Source organism: Mesocricetus auratus, unplaced genomic scaffold, assembly GCF_017639785.1.
Source record: "Mesocricetus auratus isolate SY011 unplaced genomic scaffold, BCM_Maur_2.0 Super-Scaffold_100006, whole genome shotgun sequence".
NCBI lineage: Eukaryota > Metazoa > Chordata > Mammalia > Rodentia > Cricetidae > Mesocricetus > Mesocricetus auratus.
Window position 1 is genome coordinate 105,373,588 of NW_024429190.1, and position 21,862 is coordinate 105,395,449.

At 47.7% G+C, this 21,862-nt stretch overlaps 1 long non-coding RNA gene across 2 annotated transcripts in view; it reads right to left on the reverse strand.

The window, feature by feature from the left end:
• The window catches only part of LOC121140967, a 39,042-nt gene that overhangs the window by 10,076 nt on the left and 7,104 nt on the right, over positions 1-21,862 (reverse strand). For both annotated transcript variants that reach the window (XR_005877934.1, XR_005877935.1), the window contains exon 3: positions 15,684-15,822. This is a non-coding gene — a long non-coding RNA (uncharacterized LOC121140967). The remainder of the gene's footprint in view (positions 1-15,683; positions 15,823-21,862) is intronic.

Below are 21,862 nucleotides of genomic sequence, written 5' to 3' on the forward strand. Positions count from 1 at the left end.
AACTTAGACATATGGTGATGAAAAGAATATAATGGCCAACATGTTATAGGATCATCCTTGGTGGTTGATTACCTTCAAAGTCCCAAAGTGGCCTGGCTCTACTTGTCATGAAAAGGTTATTGCAATCTGTGGCTGCCTTCCTAGTATGTGTCCAAAGCTGGACATGGGATGTAGTCAGTACAACTAAATCTGACTATTGAAAATACTGCTTAGCTTAACTTTCTTCTTTGGCTTATTGGTTTGAAGTTTGTTTACTTTGAGATTTTGGTGTTCTTTGTTTTGCTTGAAAGTTTTATTTTTTGTCCCTATGTTTTGTTATTTTATATTTGATATTTTGCTAAGGCTATATGTTTTATGTATCAAATGCCCTGTCTAAGCCCCTATTGATCAAATGACTATATTTTCCTAAATAAAAAAATTGAACTCTTCATTCTTAAACTAGAGTTTTTAATCAAGTGTGGTGTCACATTCCTGTAACTGCAAAATTCAACAGACAGAAATGGATCTCTGCAACTTTCAGACAGACAGAGCTACAAAGAGGGTTGGTGTTTTTGGTGTGAATGGCATGTCCTACTCCATGGATACCTACAACATGATACAAAAAGATCCCTATTTGACACCTGACATGTTTGCTACTCCAAAATATGGAGTCTAAATACACACATGTTCATGACATGATCATGCATGTATTATTATTGAGAAATACATCTGTGTTTTCAATGCATCTCAGGAAATGACAACCTTCATTAAGGGAATATAAAAGAAATAAAGAAACCCACATGTATCTGCTTCTGTTTCCCTTGAAAGATAGCACCAGCGATAATGGCAAGTTAGAGAAAAGAACCCTCAAAAGCATATTGGGACACAGAGTCTTTTAAGGTGCTATTGCCTGGACTACATATTTCACACAAATCTTTTCAAATTCATTTACTTATGTTTATGTGTACTGTTAGTTTTCCTGCTGCCTATATACCATAAGTATGTAGTTTCCACAGAGACCAGAAGAGGGAAGAGAGCTGTTGCTTGGGAATTTTAGAGACCAGTCCATGAGGTAGGCAAGGGAGGTTGTCTTGGGTTCCCAGACGTTCAAGTAGAGTGCCTCTGGGTTCAGGATCTTTCCTCAACATCCCTTAGTATAAGGTTGAAGCAGTCATGTCATCTCTCATCTAGATGACAATGCAGGTTACATCCATAGATGAAATGCAGAATTGAGAAGACACTCCTGGGGATGTAGGTTTGCTAAGAAATCCCTGTTGATGCACCAGCTAAGCAGTGTTAATAGGAAGCTGCAGACTAGCATGGGTATGTGGAGCCTGCAGCAAAAGCTGCATGCCTCTGATGGAAAGCATGTCTGTGCAAGACTAGGAAAGGGGGATGGTTGATGATACTCTTTTACTATAGCAGCTCTCAGAGGATACTGAGGAAGTTTTCACTGCAGATGAGGGCTTTATTCTGGTTGAAGTTCCCCTGGAATCGATGTGACTTCTCAGACGGATAGTCTGGAGTTAATGTGTGAAGGACATATCCCAGTGTGTTCCAGTCTGATACTGTCCAGCCAAAGCTTTAAGAGCTCAAAATTTGGAGGAGTGGGTAGACTTCAGGTACTGTCTGTGACATTGGTCACCTTCTATTTCTGAACTGACTAACACAATAAGTCATACCTGTAGCCACACTGGAAACTAACTGAGACTTCATCATTCGACACTACCAATTACAACCACGTGGCATGGGCCTCCTTGACCATCTTTCCACTTTCTGGAAGGAGCCTGGGTCTAGCCATGCCTTATTTGCATGCGGGTCCTCGGCATAGCTCTTGATGTTTTGGTAAATGATCAAGACAGATTATCATGGCTTCTTCTCCTATGGCTTCTTCTCCTTGCATTTGTGCAGCTAGATGCCGGTTTACCGCCATCCTTTCTCAGACTAACCTCTCCAGAGTGAGCAGTGTGGATTGAAGTCCATCTTCTCTCTCAGATGAACATTGCTAGTTTTGAAAGCACTCTGTCAGCTACTCACATAGACCAGTCCTGTGGTGGCCAAATTGACAGTTAAAGTTCATCTTGATGCCTGAGCTAGGTCTAGCAGGTGAATGGAATTAACTCAGAGACGGAGAACTTGCCTGGCACGGCAGTGTGCTAGGTTCAATCAGTACTTCCGGGTTAAAGGAGGTGGAAGAGCAACCCTGTGACATCTTACGGAGCGGCACGCGGCAAAGTGGGAGGTTTCATGGAAGCTTCTAAAATTCTCTCACCTCTACTTCTCGTCCTCAGTGAAGTGTGACAAACATTTACTTGTGAATGAAAATTTCCAGTGAGGGTCAGATATTTACACAGACCATAATTGTTAATTCGGAGCTTTTTAAATTCCATGGCTGGAAGATGACAAAGCAGGGAAACGGCAATGTAGTCAAGGTTACAGGCCTGTGCTTGTTTTCCTTAGACCCACTTCAGTGGCAGAGAGATAAAATTCTCCTCTGAACTTTATTTGGGTTGGGGTGCCTGGTCTTGGCTCCCTTGAGCTAAGACATCTGGTTTGCCATTCCTCTCTTATGCTAGAATCTTTCCATTGGATGGTCTCTAGTGAACATATTAATGTGTGTTCCACTGTAATAAATTGGGACTTTTGTTGTTTTACTTTTGCTGTAAGAATTTATAGCAATAAAGAAGGCCAACATCAAACCAGCACATGAAAGACAGGTTAAGGGAATGTGGGCATCTGGAATTTTAAACTCTGTTAATACTATCATTAGACCCAATCTGTTCCACAATTTCTTGCACAAATGCCTGGCTAGCCATTATTAATACTGTCTACCTCTCATCATCTCAAAGAGACCATAATGTGTGTCAAAGTTGAGCTCGTCTCCGTGGCCTGTTGGAGCTTCCTATACTGAGGATGACATGGACTGAATGCTGCACAACTGGTCCAGGTCACCTCCCTGTCTTCTGCTGTCATCCACGTTCCTCATAGTTGTGAGCAGTCTACCCACTACCCAGAGCCAAGGGATTCACAGATAGCACTCCTCAGTCTGACCCTGAGATGCACATGGTGGGACGGGAGAGCTGATGAATGCAAGTTGTCCACTGACACACACTTCTGCTCTGACATACAGGTGCCCCCACACACACACAATTACACAGATCAATATATTTAATAAAATTTGTGAAAACAGAATTCCATACCAGGCAACTCTAAACTCTACATTGTCCAGTGATGTACACATTTATGGCCAAATGAATGAAAAACATTTTCCCTCCTGATTTTGGACAAAGGCTGGTTGAAAGAAGGAGAGGCTGCCACAGTGATGTTACAGCGGGGACCACAAAGGCTTTGGAGGTTGTGGAAGATTTATTGCTCACAGAGACAGGAGGGAGCCGGGCATTGGTGGCGCACGCCTTTAATCCCAGCACTTGGGAGGCAGAGGCAGGAGGATCTCTGTGAGTTTGAGGCCAGCCTGGTCTACAGAGCTAGTTCCAGATCAGCCTTCAAAGCCACAGAGAAACCCTGTCTCAGAGAGAGAGACAGAGAGACAGAGACAGAGACAGACAGAGACAGACAGAAAGGAGGGAGACTTGGTTCTGTGCATGACAATAGACATGCCCATTTTCTGAATGGACAGACAGACACACCCAGGGAGGAAGTGTTGACAACGGTGTGACAGTAGAAGTGAGGCAATGTCTAAGATCCTGGTTCTCAGAAGATGATCAGTTGTGGACCTGAAAGTCTCTTCTGTTTGATAGACCAGCCCGGATTTCCCACAGCAGGAAATCCCTCCCTCACCATTCAGCAGACACAAGGCCTTGGAGACAATTGCTTGGCCTCAGAATGTGAAAGCCTTATGTAAAGTCAGGGGAAGAGATCCTAGTGGAAATACAGTCATAAGCATCTTTGACACTTCCTGGAGAGTCTTCATGGGGTCCTGGTACACTGGAATCTTACTGATAATTTCAACAGAAGCAGGCTTATTGTCCTAGTGAGCCTGCCTTGGGGGTCTCGGGGATTTATGTCATAGCCAAGGAATCTGCATGTCAACAAGACCCTATATAACGGTGGTTTTAAACCTTCCTAAAACTGCAACAGTCTTGTGTAGAAGGCATTCCAGGGAGGGAGAAGTTAGCTGTCTGAATAATGGAGGTTCAGAGAGACTACGCAGAGCCTACAATCCCTGAAACCAAAGGTACCAATGACAAGGGAGGACAGATGTCTTTTCCCAAACAACTGCTGGCGTTTTCTTATTGGGAAGCTCCTATAGTCTCACATTTCTGTGTTTGTGCACAGTCTCAGCCCCGTTGCTTCTTGTCCAGGACTGAACTCAAACATGTTGAGTTTCCCATACTTGTGTATTTTCCATTTTTTCATTTAAGATGCCTGGGTGTCATGTTGGCGGTCTTCATGTCCACTCTGCTCTCTAAGTAGAGCAGTTTCCTCTCAGGTTTGTTCCCACGAGCTCCTTGGTTTTTCTTCTCCTGTAAAGCCTTCCTCATGCCCAGCTCCCACTGTCCATTCATAAACTCTTGCATATGTTACATGTTTTTATATTAGGAAGGATTTTTCATAATTGTGCAGTTATCTGTTTTATAATTAAGAAATATATCTTCCACTGCCTTTAGCTGGTAATTTAAATCTGTTTAAATGAGTATGTGAATTAATATGGGGAAGTGTTGGAATTTCTTCCAACTGTTTTTGATCCTTGGTCAGAATCATTAAAATAGAATTTTAAGACTCTCCTGGAGGAGTGAAACTGCCATGCATGTGATGGAAATAAACAGAAGTAAAAGTCAAAATATATTTTGTAGAGAACCTGTGATTACACCAATGTTTGAGAAATGAACATCAGATATCAGGCATCAGAGAGTGCATGGGAGACTGTCTCTTCCTTGTCTGGGCACTCTCTTGTCATGTAATGTAGTCATTTCCAAACATAAACTAAATTAGCGTTCAATGTTCACTTTCCTCCCTCTCCCCACGTCTATGTTCCACTCATCATCTAGATGTGTATTGATACACACAAGTACCGAGATGTAGACCTGAGAATGTGTTAGTCTCAGGGTAGTTGTTGGCCAACCAGAGAGGTTTCTTAGGGGAAGGGGTGAGAACAGGGGTTAGGATGGGGACTTGGGTGGGGCCATGGGCACTGGAGGGATGGAGGTAGGGATGCAGGAAGGGATAGGTCAGGGTCAGGCTAGGGGCATGGCCCTTCCTCTGAGTCTGATGCTTTAGGTTGTCAGCCTGGTCTACAGCTGGAAGGATGGCCAATGAGCAGAGAGGCAGCAGACTCGGGCCATGTGAAGGCTGAGGTGGTGGAGTTAGCAGACTCTTGAGCTTTCAGCCAATTTCCCTCAGCAGCTAATGTAGTTTGCCAGTAAGCAGTGTTCACAGGCTGAGTGGGAGGGCCTTTAGGCCTGCCTGGCTGCCATCCCCACCTCTGCCCCCTCTGTCTTCTCCCCTCCTTCCTCTTCCAGTCTTCCTGCCGCTACAGCCAATGAGGCTACACCCAGGAGTCAGGGATGCAGCCCCTAAGTGCCCCTGGCATGCTTGAGCCCCAGGACACAGCCTGGACTCACTTGAAAGAAGAGTTGCAATGGAGTGACTGCCTTTTATAAGGTTGGGCTATGAGCATAGCTGTGATATGGGCATGTCTTGATTGACAGTTGGGCAGGAGAGCCCAGCCCACTGTGGCAGGTGATCATGGGCTGTGTGAGGAAGCTAGCTGAGCATGAGCCTGACAAGTGAGTCATAAAGCAACGTTCCTCCATGGTCCCTGCTCTGCTTTCCTGATTCTGAGTGAGACTTCCTACCTTGGCTTCTCTTAGCAACAGAACTGTGACCTGGAAGTACAACAGGAAATACAAACTTTCTTACCCTAAAATGCTTTGGTCATGGTATTTGCCACGGTGACAGAATAAAACTAGGAGAGCTTGTTCTGTCACAGAAGTCCAGGCTATCTGAACAGACAGGGGGCATCAAATAGTTTTGCCCCCACGATATTGGAGTCTGTATTGGGTTACAGAAGTCTTAAATTGACAAAGCTATCACGCTCAGCCCAGAAATCACATGCTCGCACTAATGCTGAGAGTATTTCAGTGCTACAGTAACCCTGTTGAACTTACTCATGAAGCCACAGCTGAGGATCCGGGTCTGATGCCTTCTCAGCCCTTTCTCCTGAGGAAGAACAGGGCATCATCCTGAGGCACTGGGCAACTTAGGGAGGAGCAAAGCTTGGTACTCTTCTTCTAACACTATACAGTTTGTTTCCCAGAAATAACCTTGACTTTGGTCAAAGAATTAGGATATTTGAGTGGCCCTTGCTTTGGGTGGCAGTGTCATACAAAGAGCTCTTGGCCAGGCTCAGCAAGTGAGTCAGTGGCTGCAATGCAGAAGTTTGCAGTCTTCCCTGGAATTCAGATCCACACCAGGAGTGTGAGGTTTCTCAGGGCAATTGCCTTGGATACAGTCCCAGGTAAGCAGTTGTGCACAGAGGGCTGTCAGAGAAAATAGATGTTCGTGGATTTGAAGCCTGATTACATGTCCCTGAAGTCACCGGAGGAAAGCAAGGTAACTCTGAGATTTGCTACCCCTGGGATTGACGCCTAGGAGGAGAGCACTGTTCTTGCTAGAAAGCTACAGCAGCCCAAAATAAAAGCTCTTTATCACACACCCGCCCCAGCTCCTGCAAACACCTATTGCCTTTGACTCTGGAGCTCAGATGCAAGGAGCAGGATGCTACTAACTGTTAGGCAGGTTTGGGAATTTTATTGGAAGATTCTGTTTGTGAAAAATTCTTGGAATTGGGACTGATTCCAGACAGGTCTTAAATTGGAGATGTCTTGAGTTAGGGGATGGGGAGTTTCTATTGTGTCCATGGTTTAATTTTGAATTCTCAGGAGACACTAGATTGTGCGCAGTAGGTGAACAAGTCAGGGGTGTTTCTTCAAATAGGATGGGGCTGGCCTAATTCCTCTCCCATCACCTATTCCCTCAACCAGGGAACTGATGTGCCTCAGGGACTGGGGGCTGGAGCAACACCCTTCCTCCTGAGCCCAAAGCTTTAGGTTGCCAGCGTTAGCTTCCAGCCAGAAAGCAGACCTGGCAGGAGAGAGTCAGTAGGGGTAGACCCCTTGGCTGCACAGGGTGTGATGGTTGAGCTCACAGAGCCATTAGGCACTCAGAAACTCTCCCCCTGTATCCTACGCATTGCATGTGCAGGGAGAGGCACAACAGGAGGACCTTGAGGCGTGCCCTGCTGCCATCCCCACCTCTGCCCACCTCTCTTCTTCCTTGGTGTCTTCCACCCCTGCTCCCGCTGCAGCCAACTTGGATCCCTCCACCCCAGACTACAGGAGGCTGAGTGCTGTCCAACTGCTTTAGTCCCTGGAGCAAAGCCTGTGGTCTTGGGGGAACCCAGGGGACTTTCTGGCAGAATAGGTCAGGACATGGCAGAGCAGTCAGCCAATCCGGCACCGCAGGGCCTGGAGCTGCTCACCCAGTGTCGGCAGAGCCTGGCCCAGGCCATGACCAAAGTGGAAGCCATGCTCTGGCAGTCAATGACCTTGGGAACACCAAGCCTCAGGGAATGGCAGCGGATGGATGAGGAGGTGTGAGGGGACAAGGAGGGGCTGCTGCTCCAACAGCTCCTGGTCAGGAAGCAAAACCAATTCCAGGACCTTGCTAGCTGTTCATTCTCTACTCAGTAGCTTCATCAGCAGCCTCAGTCGGCCTAGCGCGGAGGAGAAGCAGTCCCTCCATTCCCTGGTGGCCACCCCTTCTCTATGCAGCTCACCAAAGTGGGCCAGGCTCTGGTCTTGGCCCCTGCTCTTAACTGTATGTCACCCGGGCAACACCTTCTTTCTTAGTCTATAGTGGTAGTGGGGGTGGAGAGATTCCTGGATCTGAATATACATCCTGACTCTGCCCAGAGGGTCTCTGGGAAGCCTTGCCTTCCCTCTCCTGCTCTCCTGGTTGCCACTGCTGCAGAGTCCTCTGGAGGCCACCAGGCCCCGTAGCAGGGCAGAGGTCAGAGGGCACATGGAAGGATGTCAGTCATTCCTTTTCTAAGCTTCTCACGGTCAGCTGGCCCTTTGGGAGCCAGAGGTTGCAATCAGGGAGAAGGGAATATAGGCTGGGGCAGAAAGCCTGAGTTTTAATCACTGACACCCCCTTTTAGATCATCTCATGACGTTTCAATTTTTGGATTAAATGCAAAAAAATTAAATTATTATCCATTGCTTTATGTGACACATTCAGATCTGGAAGCAATAAGTGTATCTTGTATGGGTTCTACCTTTGTTTTTAGTGGATCGATACAAACATTACAGTCAAGAAAGAAAATCATGAAAAAGGAAAGAGAATGAAGACAGCTAGGGGAAAACACAGAGCAATGCATAGGTTGTGGGTCGTAGGTTTAGGAGATCTGTTCATGTGGCTGTTAAGTCTCAGTGCTATGGGATGACTTCATAAGGTGTCCTTGATAACAGCTTTCATCTCCAAGGGCCATCTCAACCCTATCATCTCTACCTAGCAACACTGATACAGACTTGAAACCATCAGTCACATGACAAAGGATTCCATAGGTGCCCAGGTCCAGGTAATAGTCCATTCTGGGGGGAGTCAAGGCAGGAACTCAGCTAGTCACATCACATTGACATTCAAGAGCAGAGAGACACGAGCGTGCCCTTGCTGCCTGCTGCCTCTCTATGCTCTAGCTTCTTCTCTGTCACAGTTTAAGGCCCCAGTCAATGAAGTGATTCTGCCCTGTTTACGGTGAGTCTTGCCTCTAACTATCTATAAAATCCCACACAGACATGCTCAGAGCAACCTGATCTAAATAATTCCTCATTGAGGGTCCCTCTCTCTTTCCATATGACTCTAGTTTGGGGAATTCTGATAATAAACACTAACAAGTACACTGACCCAGCATCACTGTCAGTACAGGGTGGATTTGTGCCTGGCATCTGTGGTCTCCAGAGGGACTGTTGGCTGGATGCTCCTTAACATGAAAGGACTTACAGAAATATTTCCTGGACGTCTTTTGTCCATAAGGAAACTCGTGTTCTGTGTGGCAGATTCCAGCTCCCTGACCACCTTCATACCCAGTAAGAGCAGACCACTTCAAACTGCTCCACACAGTGGGCATCAGCCCTGTACATAGCCCATGCTCACCACACAGAATTTGGTCACATTGTCTGACCCTCTTACTGTCCTATTGGTACTTGGTCCTCAGGCCAGACAAGTGCCTCCCCTGCCCTGTCAAACACCCCACTCTGCGAAGCAAAGTTCTTCGTTATTTCATTGTTATATCTTAGATAAGGTCTCGTGTAGCCCAGACTTGCCTCAGACTCCTGACCCTTCTGCCACTACTTCCCTGGTACTGGGGTCAGTGGCATGTCACCACGCGACCATGCGTGGCATCCCGTTTTCATTGGACATGCACTTTGGTGACATCCTCCCTGCCTGCAGACACTTTAGGGACTGTCCAAGATTTTTGTCTGATGGAGCACGTTAAGGGTAGAAGAACACAGTCTTGTTAACAGGTGACAGCAATCCAAACAGAGCACAAACGGTAAGTGCTAACGGGTAGCAGGATGTGCTGTGGCCCGAGGGATCGGAGGTGGAAAAGACACCGCCTCCCCTCCAGGTCTCTCCACTCAGGAGACATTCGATAGGATAGGGTGCATACATGCATTCACAGATCCACCTCTCCCTCCTTCCTCTGTCAGCAATGAACCTTCCAGAACCTCAAAAGCCTTTGTGGTTCCCCTCTCTAGCACATACGGCAGCTTCCCTTCCCTCATCCAACCTCTGTCCTAAATCTGGAGGGAAACTGGCTTTTCCTACATTCATTTGCCATGGATGTCTACTGTTATGGGTCTGGGATCATTCAGAGTCTGAATGACCATTAATAAATTTAACAAACGAGAGGCTCATATTTAGATAACACAAGTAAACACCCAAACCACAGACCAAGTAGAAGTTAATGCTAGGCAGCATGCATGCTCCTCCTGCAGCTGTAACAAAGGCTGACCTACAGCCTGTGGCTGGCCTTGGATACTTGGCAGCCACGGAACAGGCCTTTCAACTCCACTGCAGCCATGCCTCTTTGGGGCTTTAGATGTCATGTTCTATCCAAGGCTATAGATGAAACAGGTTACAGGCTTTGGCTCTAAGTCTTTGGAATTCACTTGACTCATTGCCACTAAAACATCCTTGATGATCCATCAAGACAATCGCTAATTTATACTCCCAGACTCCTCCTGGATGTCCAGCAGCTCTGGATGTGCTTCCGCATTTTTCTGAAGCCTTCCTCTGTGCATCTGCACCGGAGTCAAATCCCAAACACCTGCACATGCAAACACACCTTCCAGGTCTACATGAGCCAAGACATTTCCTCAGCTCAAATCTTCCCACTCCTAAGGAGGTAAATATTCTGAAAGTTCATCTTCCTAATGTGCACCAATACTTTTGTAGCATACAGTAGCATACTGGCTGGTGCCTTGTTCCTTAACCCCACAGTTTCCGCTTTACGAAGGCATCCTGCACATAGTCATGCACGTCTGGACACAGTGTTACTTCCTCAGCTCTGAACTGGCTGCTGGGCCTCAGGCACTTAATGCTTTGCCCATTCACCAGTCTCTACTTTTCACTGAAGCTACTGATAATGAAGTTTCTTAGGGTCTCAACTTGAAGAATTGTAGAAGCTCTTACTGTCCTACACAGTTAGATAATCATCAAATAATCACCCTGTCCAAACCTACAATCTTGAGACATGAAAGACTGCAGCCAAGTGGGGCCCATGTTGAGCCAGAGGTCTCTGGAATACTCTTTCATTTTGCAGTGGAATTCACTGCTACTGTTTTCAGGTCATCTCTCTAGGACTCTAAACTGTCACCATCCTTCTATAAACCGAGAGTTTTATCAAAAGAGAAGTCGGGATCCTAAATCCTCTCTGAGGCATTGGGTTTAACTTAATCACAGAAGATACATTCATATTCTGGATAAATCCTGCTCTGCCTCCCTCAACAGAGAGCAAGTCAAAATTTATTGGATATGTGTGAGCATCTACATCTGTTCAGTAACTCATGTTCCAGGCTTTAGGAACATATACGATCTTCAAAGGTAACATCAGGTCCCCTCGTCATCTTTGTTTGTTTGTTTTTGTTTTTTGAGACAGGGTTTCTCTTGTAGACAAGGCTGGTCTCGAACTCACAGAGATCCGCCTGCCTCTGCCTCCCCAGTGCTGGGATTAAAGGCGTACACCACCATCCAGCCAGGTCCCCTCTTTATCAAAAACAGTAATTTTGCATGCCCAAATTGCCTCATTTGCAGTCTCCTTTGGGAGTAAGATAAACCTTGTAATACACTACTATGATTCTCTCTAGTGGGAATCAGGACTGCACCGTGACTTAACTTGTAGGGTCCTTGGGTTCTGATTTCCTCCCCTAAATTCAGCTGGTCCGCAAAACTCAACTTTGTGGCTGACCTCAATATTTAGGTCATTTGAGGGTCATGCCTCAACCTCATCAGCTGCAATCACAATACTGGTGTCAAGCTCAGGCTATGCTACCTGCAGGTCATGTCTAATTGTTGTACTGTCATGTGATGCAAAAGTGATTCCCATATGTCTTTCCTTTTACTCAGCTGGATCTCATCATAAACAGGGGCTTATCCGTGCCTGGTAATTCATAGAGCGCTCTTGAGACACTAAAGGATGTTCTCTGGTGAGTTACCACCCCCTGCTGGCCTCACACACACACACACACACACACACACACACACACACACACACACGAGAGAGAGAGAGAGAGAGAGAGAGAGAGAGAGAGAGAGAGAGAGAGAGAGAGAGAGAGAGAGAGAGAGACTTGGCTCTACCGACTGATCTGGCAACGTGTTGGCCACTTGAGATTCCGTCAATAAACATGTGCTTGTGTGATTATGTGAGACCGAACGCACCCATGGGGATTATCTGCAGTCCACAAAGGTCAAAGGTGTCTCTGACACCCTGCACAGGTCCTTTCTCAGGAGTCGTCGCTTCAGTCCAGGGGTGGTACTGAGCACCCCCATTCATTCTCCTTATGGGAGAACAAATGACTAGCACAAGGCACAAGGGACTGTCGCGGTCCCTGCAGTGCATTATCTGCAGCAGCACTCGGGTGTGACATCGAGTCAGATTCAGCACCTCACTGCAGAAAGACTCCCACGAGCTTGTGTGGTCTGTCTGGATAACAGCATGGCATCAACACAACCTTCTGCGACAGACTCCCCATCATGTATGGAGGGCTAAGGCCTCAGCCAGCTTGCCAAAGATGTCAACAATCAACTGACAGAATTAAGTCTTGGTCATGAACATCTCCTGGCCCCATGTTGTTGTAACCCCCTCACTGGGACCACTTGCTGGTGGAGGTTGGATTCTGAGTAATTTTTGTCCGGGATTCTCTGTATCTCAAGCTCATCTTTGATGCCTTCTTTTCTTCATGAGAACTGAGCCAACAGACACACGGATCAGATTGGGCATGGGCCACCTGGAGGTCAGTTGGAATTTTCTCACTAAGGAGTTCACAGCTACAAGGGATGTGCTTTTCTGAGCCATACTTTCAAGTTGTCTGTAGCATCCATTGGCCTCCTCAGTTCTCTCAAGGGGTGTTGTCAGAGAAAGAGAGAATCAAGACCCAGAATCAGCCATGGAGAATCACAGGCTGGGTAGAATCAGGGCCTATTCACACACTGGAATCCAAATCCAAGAGAGAAAACCCAGCTCAGGAATTCCCTGGTTGCTGGGGAGAGGGCTCAGCAGGTGGCTCCTGCTGCATCAGCTCATACTGCAGAAGGCTCGCATCCCAGCCAGGCTGTGGCCTCTTCCAGCCCAGGATGGGATCTTATAGACCCGGAAGAGGAAGATAGTGAAGGCACAGACAGGGTGGAGAGCTGCCTGCCATGTGAGCTCTTGCTCATCAGTCAACATGGATCTTTGGACCAAAGTCATTGTTTGTACCTCCTTCAGGCAGCACAGGCCTCAATGAGAAATCCACAGTGTGGGTGAGCACTAGACTTTTCTATCCGAGGGGCTTAAGGGGGATAGACACTCACACCCTCTCTTTACTGTTTCTTTCTTTCTTTCTCTCTTTTTTTTTTCGGTTTTACGAGACAGGGTTTCTCTGTATTGTTTTGGAGGCTGTCAGTCCAGCCAGTACGGTTTCTTTCTTTAGTCTCTATTCTTTTGTATTCTTTCTATGTCCTTTCATTGTTGATTCAAGAAACGAAATGCTCCAGGGTGAAATTTTAGAGCCTCTGTGATAGCAGAAATGTCCATTGTCTTCTGATGGGCTGAACTGGACTCACTAGACTGGGCTTGGACCCAGAAAAGTTGTACAAAGGCATATTTGTTGATTATTACACAAAGTATTTCCTCACACCAAGGTCTCTAACCTTAATTTACATGTCTTACAGGAGGGAGCATGCCTCCATGACTACCATCCTTCATTATGCAATGTGTGCAATGCATGATACTACAAGAGCCTCAGGTGTGCCTGAGATGTCTTAACCAAAGTCATGGCATGGCCACAAGGCCCCCTCAGCAAAACAATCTCTGTTTTCCACAAGGATTCTTCAAGGTCAAGGTAAAAAGCAGCTGTTCATTCGAATATCTACCCCATACAGTGATTCTGCTAAATGCCTGCAGAGTACAGGTAAAAATGCTTTGCTTCAGCTAATGATGCACACTGAAACCTGTGACTCTAACTTTCAGCACTGGGGTCGGCATTAAGATGAAAGGAATTTGAGCCACACTGGCTCCTGGGACTCAGTTGTTTCTCTCAATCATTAACTTGAGCTACGATCTATGCAGCTCCTTAAGTGAAATGCATAGGCTCTAGCTCTGTAACATTTCCTTGTATTTACTTTTATTCATCAAAACTCTGTATAAGCTAACATTATTATTATCAGTTAGACAGTACAGCTTAAGGAGGAAGTCATCTTCATAAGAATTTGCAGGTAAAAATAATGTCCAGTAGAGTGGGATGTTTCCATGAGATTGAAGGGTCCAAACCCTCACCCTGCCATGACAGGCTGCAGAAAAGACCCAGCAAGACACATGGCCTCGGACTTCAGCAACATGTGCTGGGTTCCCAGCCTTGCCCCAACCTTGCCCTAATCACTAGGAACCCAGATACCCTCCATGTGGCAAGAAATCAATCAGAAGTTAGCTGGCAGGTTCTGGATGTGCTTTACTGATAATGGTGGAATGCAGAGCATAGCAACCACCCTGAGAGGACCTATAGGCCATAGCAACCTACCTGCAGCTGACCAATTAACACAGGACAGGATGCCCAAACCTGAGATGCACCGATCCTGAGACTGTTGCTATGCAACCAGCAGACCCCCCCCGACACTCCCCTTGCTCTACTCCAGTATATTCCCTGCCCCCACTGTTGCTCAAGGTCTCTCTTGTTCCACCTACCATGTCAGATGGGCAGGGGAATCGGAGTTGACTCATAAAATTAAAGACTCTCTGCCTTTGCATCAGATCGGGTCTCTTGGTGATTTGGAGGGTTCAGAGTTTGAGCACAACAAGATAAGCATATTACATTATTATAGACAGTGGAGAATCCCCCCACACCCAATTCAACCATGCCAGATGTGAAAGAAAGATAGCAACAGCAAACATGTAAAGACACAGCAGAAGCAAAAGAAATTCCAGAGTCTGTGGTCTCAGGACCTTGCCTAACTAAGAATTAACCATCGGGGGTTGCCTCCTGGTGAACTAATACCCTGAACTCGGTTGCTATTTCCTGGTCCTCTGTCATGGCCATCAGCATCCAAGGAATAAAGATCACAGAGTAGCTGATGCTAAAATTGTCAGAATTTGATCTGAGTACTGCATGTTCTCTGTTCTACTAGAAAGAATAGGACTTCCTCCTACACTCCAAAGGCATCATCTTGTAAAAAGCAACAGTAATACAATACTCAACAACGTATGAGAGATACAAGGATTGTTTGTGATGACTTACTGACCAGCCACCGCATGTGCATAGACATAATCCAGTCGTGCCACCTGGGCACCTGGGCAAGGCTATGAGGCTAGCTTAGGCGTCACCTGCAAACTGTGGCACAGGCAAACATCAGACCCCAACACAGACCCACCTACTCTCAAGATGCAGACAGACAGAGAGATGAAGGGATGGGTACACACGTACACCTAACTTTATGCTGCCACAGAAATGCAGGAAGTGGCATTGTCTCAGAATATAAGGAATAAGTCCAGAAAGGAGCAGTGATGAGCTCCAGGACTTCCAGTCACACACTGAGATGAACCAAATGGAACCAGCCCCCTCCAGCTGCTGCCAGGAGCAACCAGCACTCAAGAACCTGCTGGCTAAGTACAAAGACTCACCACAAACTCACAGCACTTAGTATCTCCCCAAAGCCAACACCTACCTGTCAAGTCCTCTTGAAATGCATGATGAGAAACCACACACTACTGCCCCATTCCCAGGCTCTGCTTTTCTTTTGAAGGAAGCAGAACAGCCCTATGTCCCCATCTCACTCCAACCCAGGCTCCAAGTTCTGCCTCTCTGGTGCACTCAGAAAAATTAGTTTGGGCATGAAAATGCCCTGGAGGTCAGCCTCCTGTCCCTGAGGAAGGCTTTGACACAGTGAAAGCAAGACAGTCAACGAGAACGGGGCGTAACGACTACCTGCTGATCAAGTCATTGTGGGTGTGATGGACCAGGGTTCCAGGGAGGTCCTTCCTCTCACAGGTCATCTCCACTTTGTTCATCTTGTGGTTCTGCTCAGTGAGGGTGGGGAGTTGGGATGGTGCCTTCCCAGTAGTTCCTATAGGGAGATAAACACAACTGAATTTGTCTAGTTGAATGGCATAAGGTCAGGGAAGAGCATGCTATGTTGCAAGAAGCCTGAGAGAAAAAATAAAAGGCTAGGAATCCTTCCTTCCAAAGCCAGAAATTAGCTCTATGCTTCAGTAGAAACTTTTTATCTCTGGGGAGTTGAGGACCCATTTTCCAAAGACTGCCCAAGAATGGCCCTTCTCCTCCTTAGAATCCTTACACAGTCAGATAAGAGATAAAGGTTGCTGAGAAACTAGACCAGAGGATGGGGAGGAGGCAGGGTTATTCCCCTGGAGTCAGTGAGTACTCAGGAAAGATCCTTGGTGTGGAGATCGAAACAGAGAAATCATACAAGCAGTGATGAGAATCTCCCCCAGAGCCTCAGCACAGCTCATTGCAGCCGTGAAGCTGTCAGTGGAGATGTGATTAGCTGATCACGGGTCAGGCTGGAGCCACAGGAGAACTCGGTCACCACAGGTGCAACCTTAGACATCAAAAGCAAACTTTCTGACATAGCATATGATGGGCCAGACCTGGATCAGGAATCTAAGGGAAGAGTAGAGACAGTAAAGAGGTCGGTCCGGGCTATGGAGATTGCATCATGAGTGGGAAAACACACACACATCAGTACACACATGAACACACGCACACATGAGCATGCACGCACGCACACACGCACACACACCAGTAAACAGCACACAGTCATAGGATAAAACATGGTAGATCACTGATATAGTACTTCAATCAGTGAACAAAAGCCAAATTCCAGCCAGGTGGTGGTGGTGCATACCTTTAATCCCAGCACTCGGGAGGCAGATGGAGGCGGATCTCTGTGAGTTCTAGGACAGCCTCCAAAGGTACAGAGAAACTTTAGAGGAGAGAGAGAGAGAGAGAGAGAGAGAGAGAGAGAGAGAGAGAGAGAGAGAGAGAGAGAGAGAAGCTGAATTCCTTCATCTAGAGCCACATGTGACAATTTACACGCCCTTGAAAAGGTGGCTCTGCTAGGTTTGGGCACAATAACCTAATGATCAGAACATGAGAAGGGCAGGCAGAGGGATGGACTGATTAAAGCCCCACCTCACCTTCCGACTTATCCTGACAGTCCCCGTAAAGAGGAGTCAGCCCCTGGTCAGCCTGGAATGCCTATTCTCAGATGCCTGGACTTCCACCTCCAAAGTGTTTTCCTTGGGCCCTAGGTCTGCTGAGGGTTGTGCCTTTTTCAGATGTTGTATTATCCAGCATTCTCTAAAGTAGCATAACTTATAGAATTAGTCTCTCTCATATATATATATATATGTATATATATATATATATGGAATTTACCAAAATGACTCACAGGCTATGGTTCAACTAATCCAACAGTGGCTGGATGTGAATAGAAATCCCAAGGATCCAATACTTGCTCAGTCCACAGGTAGGAGAAGAGGAAGGCAGAGAGAGAGAAAGGAGAAAGAAAGAGAGGGAGAGAGAATGAATGAATGGAAGAGTATGCAGAGATGAGGCCGTGGATCTGGAAGGCAAGGTACTGAAGGGTTGCCTGCAAATCCCAGCAATTAGGAAAGACGTCAGGTGGCCTGCACTGCCACCTGGAGCCGTGCGTCATCCAGGCCAAGCTGCTGCCAAGGGCCGTCTGTGTCTGGGGCTGTGGCCCCTCCACAGCCACAATCTGTGCTGCAGTCTGTGTCTCCCATCATCACTGAAGGCAGCGAGGTCAGGGCTGCCAGAGTCGGCCCTGCCCCTCACTGGTTGCAGCACAAGGATGAGCTGTCCCTGCCCTTCACCAGCTGCAGCACTCAGGGGAGTGGACCCTGTACCTCGCCTGGACAGCACAGCAGAGCTGACCCAGTTGGTCATGGTGTGAGCTAGCCAGCCCTGAAGGGGAAAAATTGGGAGCGCTAGCCCTACTGTCCCTCATGTGTTGGTGTGGGTGAGGGAGAGACATCCCCTGCCCCTCACCCCTCACCCGTCATCACCTACTATAGGTGGCAAAAGCTGTTCCAGGGTCATGAGAGTGGGAGAGTGATGGGGAAGTCCTCCTGTGCATATGTCAATAAAGCACTGTTGGCCAAAAAGGAAGCAAGATAGGTGGGACTACGAGTCAAGGAGGATTCTGGGAAAGAGAGGCAGAGTCAGTCATGATGTAGCCGCCATAGGAATAAGAGGTCCAGACCCTTTTCTCTGGTAAGAGAAATACTTAGATTAGCAATTATGGGTTAAATACTTAAGTCAGAGATAGCCAGTAAGAAACCAAGCAAATGGCCAACAGTTTCATAATTAATATAGTGTCCTGTGTGTTTATTTGGGACTGATGCGGCTCTGGAACCAGGCTGGCGGGAAGACAACACTCTACTGGAGAGCTGGCCCTGCCCCTCACCAGCTACAGCACTTGGGAGAGCAGGCCCTGCACCACACCTGAACAGTAGAGCCGGCCCTGGTAGTAGGAGTGCAGGTGAGCCAAACCCAAGGGCCTGAGAGCAAGAAAAGGGTCCTACTCCTTCTGTCTGCTGCATTAGGTGAGCTGGCTAGGGCAACGCTGGAGAGCTTGCTCTGGTAGGAACAGTGGGGAAAGCTGGTAAGTTGACCAACCCAGCTACCACCCAGGCCCAGAACCAGGGCTATGAGCTGACTCACTCCAACATTCACCTCATGTATGTGCTGCTGAAGCATGGAGGGGCCAGACCTACAGATCCAAAACTGCAGGATCTCCATGACACAGGACAACGGACATGGGAGGGGCCAGACCTACAGATCCAAAACTGCAGGATCTCCATGACACAGGACAACGGACATGGGAGGGGCCAGACCTACAGATCCAAAACTGCAGGATCTCCATGACACAGGACAACGGACATGGGAGGGGCCAGACCTACAGATCCAAAACTGCAGGATCTCCATGACACAGGACAACGGACATGGGAGGGGCCAGACCTACAGATCCAAAACTGCAGGATCTCCATGACACAGGACAACAGACATGGGAGGGCCAGACCTACAGATCCAAAACTGCAGGATCTCCATGACACAGGACAACGGACATGGGAGGGGCCAGACCTACAGATCCAAAACTGCAGGATCTCCATGACACAGGACAACGGACATGGGAGGGGCCAGACCTACAGATCCAAAACTGCAGGATCTCCATGACACAGGACAACGGACATGGGAGGGGCCAGACCTACAGATCCAAAACTGCAGGATCTCCATGACACAGGACAACGGACATGGGAGGGGCCAGACCTACAGATCCAAAACTGCAGGATCTCCATGACACAGGAAAACGGACATGGGAGGGCCAGACCTACAGATCCAAAACTGCAGGATCTCCATGACACAGGACAACGGACATGGGAGGGCCAGACCTACAGATCCAAAACTGCAGGATCTCCATGACACAGGACAACGGACATGGGAGGGCCAGACCTACGGATCCAAAACTGCAGGATCTCCATGACACAGGACAACGGACATGGGAGGGCCAGACCTACAGATCCAAAACTGCAGGATCTCCCTGACACAGGACAACGGACATGGGAGGGGCCAGACCTACAGATCCAAAACTGCAGGATCTCCATGACACAGGACAACGGACATGGGAGGGGCCAGACCTACGATCCAAAACTGCAGGATCTCCATGACACAGGACAACAGACATGGGAGGGGCCAGACCTACAGATCCAAAACTGCAGGATCTCCATGACACAGGACAACGGACATGGGAGGGGCCAGACCTACAGATCCAAAACTGCAGGATCTCCATGACACAGGACAACGGACATGGGAGGGCCAGACCTACAGATCCAAAACTGCAGGATCTCCATGACACAGGACAACGGACATGGGAGGGCCAGACCTACAGATCCAAAACTGCAGGATCTCCATGACACAGGACAACGGACATGGGAGGGGCCAGACCTACAGATCCAAAACTGCAGGATCTCCATGACACAGGACAACGGACTTGGGAGGGGCCAGACCTACAGATCCAAAACTGCAGGATCTCCATGACACAGGACAACGGACATGGGAGGGCCAGACCTACAGATCCAAAACTGCAGGATCTCCATGACACAGGACAACGGACATGGGAGGGGCCAGACCTACAGATCCAAAACTGCAGGATCTCCATGACACAGGACAACGGACATGGGAGGGCCAGACCTACGGATCCAAAACTGCAGGATCTCCATGACACAGGACAACGGACATGGGAGGGCCAGACCTACAGATCCAAAACTGCAGGATCTCCCTGACACAGGACAACGGACATGGGAGGGGCCAGACCTACAGATCCAAAACTGCAGGATCTCCATGACACAGGACAGCGGACATGGGAGGGGCCAGACCTACAGATCCAAAACTGCAGGATCTCCATGACACAGGACAACGGACATGGGAGGGGCCAGACCTACAGATCCAAAACTGCAGGATCTCCATGACACAGGACAACGGACATGGGAGGGGCCAGACCTACAGATCCAAAACTGCAGGATCTCCATGACACAGGACAACGGACATGGGAGGGGCCAGACCTACAGATCCAAAACTGCAGGATCTCCATGACACAGGACAACGGACATGGGAGGGGCCAGACCTACAGATCCAAAACTGCAGGATCTCCATGACACAGGACAACGGACGCCCAGGCAGAATCCCAGTGAGGGCCGATTATCAACAATGTAGCAGAAGCCAGAGGCCTCAAACCCAACCAATGACTTACAGCATTGAACACTTAGAAGATGTGCGGACTAAAGGGTACAATGTATGACTCAACATAAATGAAAATGAAGTTTTTTAATGTCTTGACTATGACATCTTTACTGACAACCACACAACCTATTCTCATGTGGGTTCATGTGTTATGCCTTTTCTAGTGCCTGTCTGGTTGTTGCTGTTTCAGACAGGGTTCCTGTGTTAGTCCTGGCTGTTCCAGATTCACTATGTATATGGTGTTATCGTTGAACTCACAGAGATCCAAAAGCCTCTACCTCTGTGTGCTGGGATTAAAAGTGAAGGCCACCACGTATTCCTGTTCAGGTTTTGTGTTTTTGTTGTTTAGTGGGGTGTTTTGTTTGGTGTGTTTTTTTGTTTTGGTCTTGGTTTTGTTATTTTGAGATAAGGGCTCATTCTACAGCCCTGACTAGCCTGGAAAACTATTTAACCAGGCTGGCTTGAAACTCATTTAGATATCTGCCTGCCTCCCAAGTATTGGAATTAAAGACATGCACCACCAAGCCTGGCATTACTTTCTATGGGTTTTTAACACATGGAGGAGGAGATACAATAATAGGCAAGAATTTCATTACTATGGACTTAACCTGGGCAGTCCTTTTATTTTAGATAGATTATGGTATGGGTTCCAGTCCCCAGTTCAGATCTCAGAGCTACAGGGAAACCACCCCTCATTTGGATGATCACCCAGGAATTCCTGCACATTCACCCCTGTTCAGATTTGGTTTTCTACATCACCTGTTGGAGAAGAAGCATATTCTGCACTCTTCTGCTTTGACTGCATTAGGTGCTGTTGGACAGCCTGTACAGAATGCTGAAGTAGTGATAGTGATGGCCAGGATGTTTCTCACAGACACACCTTTGTGTGGATTCAGTGAGCATGGCTGCTGGGCACCTGCAGTACCTCCAATGCAGGAAACACAGGGCCTCAACACATCCATTTTAGAAGAACCTGAGAGACCAAAGCTCAGGCTTGAACCCTGCAGTGTCAGTACGATGGTGAAACAGGACGTCCATGCCCTTCCTTCTTCATTGGTAAAGGCATGAACTCAACAATAGTGTCAGCTTGCTTTTGTGAGACTTCCAGGAATTAATAAAGTATCACTGCACACCGAGGACACATCCAAGCCCCCCCCCCCGCCGAAACTGGTTAGGAGGAAACGTCCTGTCTGAACAAACTCTGAGCTCTCCGGTCCCCTCTGTGTGGGGGAGAAAGAGTGGGAAACTGCCTGAGCCTGCTATTTTCACGCCTCGCACTCCTTTGTGGAGTTTGAGCACTTGACAAACGGCAGCAACAACGA